This window comes from Marmota monax, unplaced genomic scaffold, assembly GCF_021218885.2.
Source record: "Marmota monax isolate L192 unplaced genomic scaffold, Marmota_monax_Labrador192_F-V1.1 WCK01_AAM20220418_F8-fsc00323, whole genome shotgun sequence".
Taxonomy (NCBI): Eukaryota; Metazoa; Chordata; class Mammalia; order Rodentia; family Sciuridae; genus Marmota; species Marmota monax.
The window spans coordinates 43,261-54,075 of NW_026693838.1; positions in this window are offsets into that span (position 1 = coordinate 43,261).

A 10,815-nucleotide genomic window follows, 5' to 3' on the forward strand; every position below is an offset into this window, starting at 1 on the left:
AGATTTTCAGTTAGGGTCAGATTTAGAGATAGGTTTATTATTAAAGACAGGGTCAGTGTTCAGGTTAGAATTAGAGTTAAGTTTAAAGTCAGAATTAGGACTAGGTTTATGTCTAGGGGTAGGGTTAGTTTTTGTGTTAGGTTAAGTGTTATTGATAGAGCTAGGGCTAGGTTTTTGTTGAGGTCTAGGGCTAGAGTTTAGGCTAGATTTTGGATTAGGTTTAGGTCTAGGGCTAGTGATAGTGTTAGGTTTAGGTATAAGTTACCGGTAGGTCTAGTGTTGGGGTTTGGTCTAGGGTTAGGGTCAGGTTTAAACCTATGGTTACTGTTGTGGTAAGAACAATGGTCACGGTTAGGGTTAGGGTTTGGGTTAGGGTTAGAGCTAGAATGAGGATTAGGTTTACGACTAGTAATATGGTTAGGGCTTTTGTTATCCTAAGGAATACGGATAGGTATAGGGTTACCATTAGGGTTAGGGTATTTCTTAGGGTTAGAGATAGTGTTAAAGCTAGTGTTAGGGATAGGGTTCAGGTTAGGGCTAGGGTTGAAGCTAGGTTTAGGGCTTGGTTAGGGATAGTTTTTGTGTTAGGGTTAGGTCTAGGGTTAGGGGATTGGCTAATGTAAGAACCAGGGATACAATTAGGGTTAGTTTTAGGGTTAGGGTTAGGGTTAAACATCTAGTGTTAGGGTTAAGTTTAAGGTTGTGTTGATATTTAGAGCTAGGATTATTATTAGAATAGGAGTCTAGGTCAGGGTTAGTTTTATGTTTAAGTTTAGGACTCAAATATTGGCTGGAGATACTCTTTGCATTCAGATTAAGATTAGTGTGTTGTTTAGAGGTAGGGTGAGTGTTAGGATATGAGTCATAGTCAGCGTTAATTTTAAGGTTAGGATTAGGACTCAAATTTGGGCTAGGGTTAGGTCTAGGTGTAGTGTTAAGGTTTGGCTTAACTTAAAGGTTAAGGTTAATGCCACTGGTCGGTTTTGTTTCAGTCCTAGTATTAGGGTTAGGGCTAGTTTAGATTTGAATTAGGGTTAGGGCTAGTGTTAGTGTTAGGCTTAGGCTTAGTGTTAGGGTTATCTTTAGAGTTAGTGTTAGATTTAGGGTGAGGGCTAGGACTAAGGATAGGGCAAGGGTTAGGGCTAGGGTTACGGTTATGGTGAAGGATAGGTTTGGAACTAGGGATAGGGCTAGTGTGACTATTAGAGTGAGTCTTAGGACTAGGGTTAGAATTGGGTTAGGGATAGTGTTAAATTACGGCTAGGATTAGGGCTAGGGTTAGTGTTCAGCTTACACCTAACATTAGAGTTAGGGTTAGAGTTAAGTTTAGGATAAGGGATGACATTATACCTATGTTTAGAGTTAGGGTGAGCAATAGAGTTAGGATTGGGGGAGGGATATTTCTAGGTTATGATTAAGGCTAGGTTTAAGGCTAGGATGAGGGCTATAGTTTGTTTTAGTGTTAGAGCTAGGATAAGGGCTTGGGTTAATATCATGACTAGGGTGATGGTTAAAGATAGCTTTAGGGTTAGGTTTATGGCTACGTCCAGTACAAGGGTTAGGTTTAAGGTAAGGTTCAAGTTTAGAGCCAGGGTAATTATTTGGGTAAGGTTCAGGTTTAGAGCTACGGGAATTATTATGGTTAGGGTCAGGGTTAGGGTTTGGGTTAGGTTAGGATTTATATTTAGGGCTCAAATTAGTATTAGGGTTAAGGTTAGGATAATGGTAAGTTTTGGTTTAGGGTTCAGGTAAAATTTAGGGTAATTTATAGGGTTAAGTTTAGTGGTAGGGTTAGGGCTAGGCCTAGGGTTAACATTAGAATAAGGGTTATTGTTAGGGTAATGGATAAGTTTAGAGCTAAGGTTAGAGCTATGGTTATGGTTAGGAATCAGTTTTGAGTTATGTTTGGGGTTACGATTAGAACTAGGGTTAGGTCTAGGGTTATGTTTAGTGTAAGGGTTAGGTTTTGAGCTACAGTTAGGGCTAGGGTGAGGGTTAGATTTAGGGTTAGGTCTAGGAATAGGATTAGGGTAAGGTTAGGGTTAGGGTAATGAATACTGTTAAAAATAGGTTTAGGGTTAGGGTTAGATTTGGGTTTAGGATTAAGGTTCAGGCTAGGATTTAAGCTAGGTTTAGGGCTATGGTGAGTCTTAGATTTAGGGTTTTGTCTTGGGATAGATTTTGAGTTAGTGTTAGGTTTAACATTAAGGTTTGGTTAGTATTATCAGTAGGATAAGGGTTAGGTTTAGGGTAATGTGTAGATTTAGAGCTAGGTTTATTGATAGGGTTAAGTTTAAGATTAGGGATAGGGTTAGGGTTAGATTTAGGGATAGGTCTAGATCTATGTTTAGGGCAATTGTTAGGCTTTGAGGTAGGGTTAGTTTTAGGGTTAGGTTAGGTTTAGGCTTTAGGTAGGTTTAGGGCTCAGATTACGGCTTTTTTTTTTTTTTAAGGTTAAGGCTAGGATTAGGGCAACGGCTAATGTAAGAACTAGTGTTACAATTAGGGTTAATTATATGTTTAGGGTTATTGGTAGATTTAGTGGTAGGGTTAGGTTTAAGGTTAGGGTTATATTTATAGCTAGGGTTAGTGTTAAAATGTGAGTCAGGGTCAAGGTTAGATTTAGGGTTAGAGTTAGGACTCAAATTAAGTCTAAGATTACTATTAGGGTTCAATTTATGTTTAGGGTCCTGCTTAGAGTTAAGGTGTGTGTGAGCATATGAGTCAGAGTAAAGATTATTTTTAAGTTTAGGATTAGGACTCGAATTAGGGCTAGGGTTACGTCTAGGTGTAGTTTTAGGATTTGGTTTAAGGTAAGGTTTAGAGTTAGGCCTGTATCTCGGTTTTGTTTTAGTGATATTGTTAGGGTAAGGGTTAAGGCTAGTTTTAGGATTAGCATTAGGCTTAGGGCTCGTGTTATGTTTCATGTTAGGAATAAGGCTAGGTTTAAGGCTAGGAATGGGGCTAGGTTTTGTGTTAATTTTAGGGCAAGTATTAGGGCTATGACTAATGTTAGGTCTAAGGTTATAGTTAGAGATAGATTTAGGGTTAGGTTTATGACTACATCTAGTTTGAGGGTTTTGTTTATGGAAAGAGTAAGTTTTAGATTGAGGGGCATTTTAGGGTCAGAATCAGATTTTGAGTTTTGGTTAGGTTAAGGTTTAGGTTTGGGGCTCCAATTAGCATTAACATTAGAGTTAGGTGTAGAGTAAAGGATAGGGTTGGGCTTAGGGTTCAGGTTATGTTTAGGGTAATGGATATGGTTAGGGTGTGTGATAGGTTTAGGATTAGGCCTAGGGATAGCATTAGGGTTATGGTTATCATTAGGGAAATTTATTGGGTTCGAGCTAGATTTATGGTTAAAGTTATTGTTAGGATTAGGGCTAGAATTAGGGTTAGGTTTAGGGTTAGGTGTAGGGTTAGTGTTAGGGTTAGGTTGAGGATATGGATTAGGGTTTGAGCTAGGGTTAGTGTTAGGGCTAGGATTAGGTTTAGGGTTATGGTTATGGTTAGTGTTAGGACTATGTCTATCATTAGGGTTTGGGTAATTGATAGGGTTAGATGTCGGGTTAGAGTTAGGGTTAGGTTTATGGTTAGGGTTAAGGTTAGGTTTAGGATAAGTGTTTGGTTTTGAGCTAGGGTTAGGGTTAGTGTTATGTTTATGGTTACATCTAGGGTTAGGTTTATGTTTAGGGTTAGGGTAGGTGTAGACTTAGGTCTAGGATTATCATTAGGTTTAGGTTTAGGGTCAGGGTAATGGGTATGTTTTGAGGTAGTGTTAGGGCTATGGTTAAAGTTAGGATTAGGACTTGGGTTAGTGTTAGGCTTATGTTAATTGTAATGGTTAGGGATTGAGGTAGTTTAATGATGAGCTAGGGTTAGGGATAGAGTGAGGGCTAGGGTAGTGTTATGGTTATGGTTATGGCTAGGGTTAGCATTAGGTTTAGGGTTATGGTTAGGATAATGGATAGAGTTAGAGCTAGGGTTTGGGCTCTGGTTACAGTTAGGATTAGGGCTATGTTTAGAGTGAGGTTTAGGTCTTCAGAAAGGGTTATGTTTAGAGTAAGGTTTAGGATTTGATCTAGGGTTAAGGGTAGGGCAAGGGTTAAGGTTAGGGTTAGAGCTAGTTTTAGGGTTAGGGTTGTGCTTAGGATTAGGCTTAGGGCTAGGATTAGGGCTAGTTTTGTTTGAGGTTTAGGGCTAGTGTTAGGTTTATGGGTAATCTAAGAGCTGAGGTTATGGTTATAGCTAGTTTTAGGTTTAGTCTAGTGTTAGGGTTACTTTCATGTTTAGGATAAGATTTAGAGCTAGGGTTTGTGTCAGGGTAAGTTTCGGTGTTCGGGTTAGGGTTTGGATTAGGGTTAGGGCCATAATTTGGACTGGGTTAGGTCTAGGGGTAAGGTTAGATATTGGGTTAGGTTAAGGGTTATTGTTAGGGCAAGGACTAAAATTATGGGCATATTTAGGCTTAGGTTTATATCTAGGGCTAGTGTTAGTGTTAGGATTATGTTTAGGGTTGACAGTTGGGCTAATGTTATGTTTTGGTTTAGGGTTAGGGTGAGGTTTAAACCTAGGGTTAGTATTAGGGTCAGAATAACGGTCAGAGTTGAGTTAGGGTTTGGGTTAAGTTTAGACCTAGAATGAGGGCTAGGAATAGTACTAGTAATAGAGTTAGGGTTGGAGGTAGGCCAAGGATTAGGGTTACAACTGGGGTAGCAATAGGATGAGGGTTTGACTTTGTGAACGGGCTAGGGTTATAGCTTGGGTTAGGTCAAGGGGTAGGGTTAGGAGTAGGGCTAGGGTTAGGATTAGGGTTAAAGTTAGGGTTAGGGCTTTGATAAGAACTAGATTTTGTGTTAGGGTCAGAGATATGGTTAAGGTAAGAACTGGCATTACAATTAGGGATAGTTTTAGTGTTTGATTTATGGTTAAGTCTAGTGTTACGATTAGGTTGAGGGTTAGGGTGATGTTAATAGGTATAGTTAATGTTAGGGTCAGAGTCAGTGTCAGTATTATTTCTAGGCTAGGGTTAGGACTCATATTAGTGCTGGGTTAGGGCTGGGTGTAGGGTTAGGGTTTGGTTTAGATTAAATTTTATGGTCAGTGCTTTTTCTCAGTATTTTTTGAGGGCTAGATCTAGGGTTAGTGTTAGATTTCAAATTAGCATAGGGGTTAGAGCTAGTGTTAGGGTGTGGTTTAGGCTTAGGGTTAGAGTTAGATTTAGAGTTTAGGTTAGATCTAGGATTAGGATTAGAATGAAGGTTACCACTAATGTTAGGGCTAGGGTTAAGGCTAGATTTTGGGTTACAGTAAGGGATATGGTAAGAATTAGGGATAGAACTAGGACAAGAGTAAGAGTTAGTCTTAGAGTTAGGGTTAGGTTAAGGTTTAGTGTTAGGGTTAGAGCTTAATTAGGGCTAGGATTTGAGCTAGAATTAGTATTATGGCAAGGCCTATGTTTAGGGCTAGTGTTAGGGTTAGGTTTAGGTATGATGTTTTAGCTAGTTTTAGGGCTAGGTCCATGGTTAAAATAAGGGTTAGGGTTAAGTTTAGGGTTAGAGTTAGGATTAAGTCTAAGATTAGGGCTAGGATTAGGGCTAGAGTTTGTGTTAGGGTTAGGGCTAGCATTAGGGCTAGGGCTAAATCAGGTCTATGGTTATGTTAGGAATAGTTTTAGAGTTAGGATTATGTCTAGGTATAGTTTAATGCTTAGGTTAAGGTTTAGTTTAAGGATAGGATCTAGGGGTATTATTAGGGACAAGTTCAGGGTTATGGTTTTGGTTAGGTTAATTTCTAAATTTAGGGCTCAAATTAGCATCAGGGTTAGGGTTATGGATATGTTTAAGTTTAGGTTAATGAATAGGTTTAGAATAGGGTTAGAAATAGGTTTAGTGTTATCCTAGGGTTAGCATTTGGGTTAGGGCTAGGGTAAAGGATAGGGTTACAGCTAGGGTTAGGGCTAGGGTTACGGTTAGGACCAGGGCTAATGTTAGATTTAGGGTTAGGGTTAGGTTTAAGGTAAGTGTTAGGGCTAGGATTAGGGTTATGGTTAGAGTTAAAGTTATTGTTAGGGCTCCAATTAGGGCTAGGATTTGGGTTAGGTTATGGCTAGTGTTAGGGCTATGTCTGATGTAATAAATAGGGTTACAATTATGGCTAGTTTTAGGCTTAGAGTAAGGGCTAGGTCTAGTGATAGGTTTAGGTTTTGAGTGATGTTTAGAGCTAGGGTTAGTGTTAGGGTCAGAGTCAGGGTCAGGTTTAATTTTAGGATTAGGGTTAGAAGTCATATTAGAGGTATGTTTAGAGCTGGGTGTAGAGTTAGGTTTGGTTTAGGTTAAGGTTAAGGATTAAGGATATGCCTCAAATTTGTTGTAGGTCTAGGGCTAGTTTTTGGCTAAGTTAGGGCAAGTTTTATGATTAGTGTTAGTGTTATGGCTTGTGTTAGTGAGAGATTTAGGCTTAGGGTTAGGATTAGATTTAGAGTTAGGGTTAGATATAGGATTAGGGCAAGGGCAAGGGTTAGGGCTAAGGTAAGGACAAGTGTTAGGGTTATGGTAAGGGATAGGTTATAACTAAAAATAGGGCTAGGGCAAGAGTTAGTCTTAGGGCTAGGGTTAGGTTAGGCTAGGTTTAGGGCTAAATTAGGGTTAGAATTAGGTCTTGGGTTTGTGTTAGGTTAGGCCTAGTGTTAGTATTAGTTTTAGGTTTAGGGATAAGGATTAGGTTTAGGGGAAGACATGGGGTTATAGCTAGGTTTATGGGTATGTCAAAGGTCATAATTATGGTTAGGGCTACTGATATGGTTTGGGTTAATAATAAGACTAGATTTAAGGCTAGGATGAGGGCTAGGGTTTGTTTTAGGTTTATGGAAAGAAGTGGGACTAGGGCAAATATCAATTGTAGGGTTATGGTTAGGGACAGATTTTGGGTTAGGTTTATTGTTAGGTCCTGTGTAAGGGTTAGGTTTAGGGTAAGGGTCAGGTTTAAAGTTAGAGGTGTTATTAGGGTTAGAGAAATATTCCAGGTTTGGTTTAGGTTAAGATTTAGAGTTAGGGCTTGAAAAAGAATGAGGATTAGTTCTAGGGTAATGATAGCATTAAGTTTAGGGTTCAGATTAGGTTTAGCGTAATTGATAGGGTTAGATTTAGCAATAAAGTTAGAATTAGGCATAGGGTTAGCATTAGGGTAAAGGTTATGTTTAGGGTAATGGATAGAGTTAGAAGTAGCGTTAGGGCTAGGGTTATGTTTAGTGTTAAGGCTATAGTTAGGGTTAATGTTAGGCCTAGAGATAGGATTAGGATTAGTGTAAGGGTATGGTTTAGGGTTTCAGTTAGGGTTAGCACTAGGACAAGGATTAAGTTTAGGCTTAAGTCTAGGTTAGATTTAGAGTTAAGGTCAGGATTAGTGTTTGGGTTAGGTATAGGGTTATCATTAGGTTTAGGGTATTGGATAGAGTTAGATGTCGGGTTAGGGTTAGGGTTAGGGTTAGGATTAAGTTTAGGGTTAGGGTTAGGGTAATGGTTAGGGTTTTAGCTATGGTTAGCTCTGTGGCAAGGGTTAGGTTTACCCTTATATCTAGGTTTAGGTTTACATTTAGGTTTAGGGTAAATTTAGAAGAGGGCAAGGGCTGTTATTAGGGTTAGGGTTACAGTAATGAGTAGGGTTAGAGCTAGTGTTATGGCTGGGGTTAAAGGTAGAATTAGGTCTAGGGTTATGGTTAGCATTAGGTTTAGACCAACGGTTAGTGTTAGGGTTAGGTTAAGTTTAAGGGTTAGGGATTGAGATTGAGCTAGGGTTTTGGTTAGTGAAAAGGTTAGGGTTAGAGTCAGGCTTAGGGTTAGAGTTAGGATAAGGGCTAGTTTAGCATTAGGGATATCATTATGGTTGGGGTAATGGATAGAGTTAGAGCTAGGGTTTGGCATATAATTATGGCTAGTTTTAGGCTTAGGGTTATGGCTGTCAAGTGTTATGGTTAGGTTTTGATTAGGATAAAGTTTACAGCTAGGATTGTGTTTAGGTATGGGTCAGTGTTCAGGTTACTGTTAGGCTTATGGTTAGGGCCAGCATTAAGACTAAATTTATGTCTAAGTGTAGGGTTCATATTTGGGTTAGGTTAAGGGTTATTGTTAGGGCTAGGTCTCGATTTTTGTTTAGGGCTAGGGATAGAGTTATCACTAGATGAAATATTAGATTTAGGCCTAAGTCTAGTATTAGGTTTAGGTTTATGTATAAGGTTAACAGTAGCTTTAGTGTTAGGGTTCGTTTTAGGTTTAGAGTCAAGTTTACACCTATGGTTAGTGTTAGGGTCAGAATAAATTCAGGTTTATTTTTAGGGTTTGGGTAAGAGTTAGAGCTAGAATAAAGACTACGGGTAAGACTAGTAATAGAGTTAGGGTTTGGGGAAGGCTGCAGATTAGTTTTAGGACTGGGGTAGGTTTAGGGTTAGAGTTTGGCTTAGGGTAATGGATAGGGTTAGGGCTAGGCTTTGGGTTAGGGTTAGGCCTAGAGCTAGGGTTAGGATTAGGGTTAAAGCTAGGGTTAGGGCTCAGAATAGGGCTAGGTTTTGTGTTAGCATTAGGGATATGGCTAATATAAGAATGAGTGTTACAATTAGGACTAGTTTTACGGTTAGTGTTATGTGTAAGTCTATTTCTAGTGTTAGGTTTACAGTTACAGTTATGTTTACAGCTAGGATTAGTGTTAGGGTCAGAGTTTTCTTAAGGGTTAGTTCTTTGGTTAGTGTTAGGACTCAAATTAGCACTAGGGTTAGGGCTAGGTGTAGGATTAGTGTTTGGTTTACATTAAGGTTTATGTTTAGGGATAAGACTTGGTTGTGTTTTATGGATAGGGCTAGGATTATGGCTATTTTTATGATTAGCGTTAGTGTTATGGCTAGTGTTAGGGTGAGGTTCAGGCTTAGGGTTAGGGTTATATTAAGAATTCAGGTTAGGAATAGGGTGAGGGTTAGGGCTCTGGTTTGGGCTAGGGTTAGGGCTAGGTTTTTGGGTTACTGTAAGGGATAGTTTTAGAATTACTATTAGGGCTAGGTTGACAATTAAACTTAGTCTTAGGGCTGGAGTTAGGATTATGGTTAAAGTTAGAGCTAAATTAGGGCTAGAAATAGGGCTAGGGTTAGTGTTAGGGTTAGGCCTAAGTTTGGGTCTAGAATTAGATTTAGCATTAGGGTTAGGTGAAGGCATGATATTACAGGTAGGTTTAGGGCTAGGGCGATTGCTAAAATTGGGTTAGGGATATTGTTAAGTTTAGGGTTAGGATTAAACCTAGTTTTAGGGCTAGGGTTTGTGTTATGGTTAGGGCTAGCATTATGGATAGGGCTAATGTCAGGTTTAGGGTTATTATTAGGGATAATTTTAGGGATAGGTTTATGGGTAGGAATAGTTTAAGAATTAGAATGAGAGTTTGTGTCCGGTTTAGGTGTAGGTGTATTATTAGGGTCAGAGTCAGGTTAAGGTTTGGTTTAGGTTAAGGTTTAGGGTTAGGGCTCTAATGAGCATTATGTTAGGTATGGAGTTAGGGTAATGGATATGGTTAGGTTTAGGGTTCAGGTTATGTTTAGGGTAATGGATAAGTTAGGGTTAGGCCAAGGATTAGCATTAATATTAGGTTTAGGGTTAGGGTAATGGATAGTTTAGAGCTAGTTTTAGGGCTAGGGTTATGGTTAGGATTAGGGCTAAGTTTAGTGTTAGGTTTAAGGTTGTCACAATGATTAAGTTTAAGTTTAGGTTTAGGGTAAGGGTTAGAGTTAAAATTAAGGTTATATTTATAGTTAAATCTAGGGTTGATTCTCAGTTTATGGCTATGTTTTGTGTTACATAAGGGCTAAGGTTAGGGAAATGGCTAATGTAAGAACTAAGGTAATGATTATGGCTAGTTTTAGGGTTAGGATTATAGCAAAGTAGAGTTTCAGTATTAGGTTTACTTTAGGGTGATGTTTTTTACTAGGGTTGGTGTTTTGGTCAGAATCAGGGTCAGTGTTAGTTTTAGTGTTAGGGAAAGTACTTGACTAAGAGATAGGCTTAGGGCTAAATATAGGGTTAGGATTTGGTTTAGGTTTTGTATTAGGGTTAGTGCTATGGCTCAGTTTTAGGGCTAAGGCTAAATTTAAGTGTAGTTTTACAATTAGTGTGTTATTGCTAGTGTTAGAGTGAGTTTGGGCTTAGGGGTAGATTTAGAGAGATGCTTAATTCTTGGATTAGGGCTAATGTTAGGGCTAGTGTTTGGGTTATGATAAGGGATAGGGTTAGAACTACAAATAAGGCTAGGGAGAGAGTTAGAGTTAGTCTTAGGTCTGGGATTAGAGTTACGGTTAGGGCTAAATTAGGTTTAGGATTAGGGTTAGGGCTAAATTTGGGCTAGGAATAGGTCTAGGGTCAGTGTTAGGCTTTTGCCTAGGGTTAGGTCTGTTTAGGCTTATGTTTATTGTTAAATTTAGGGGAAGGGATGGAATTATAGCTGGTTTAGAGGTAGCGTGAGGATTAGAATTAGGTTTAGGGCTAGGGTTAGGTTTGTGTTAGGATTAAGGCTAGGTTTAGGGCTAGGATATGGGCTAGGTTTTGTGTTAGGATTAGGACAAGGTTAAAGGCTAGGGATAATGTCAAGTTTATTGTTACAGCTAGGGATAGTTATAGGGTTAGGTTCATGAGGTTAGGTTTAGGGTAAAGGTCAGGTTTAGAATTACATGTATTTTAGGGTCAGGGTCAGGATTTTGGTATGGATTAGGCTAAGGTTTAGTGTTAGGGCTCAAATTAGCATTAGGGTTAGAGTTAGCATTAAGGTAATGGATAGGGTTAGGTT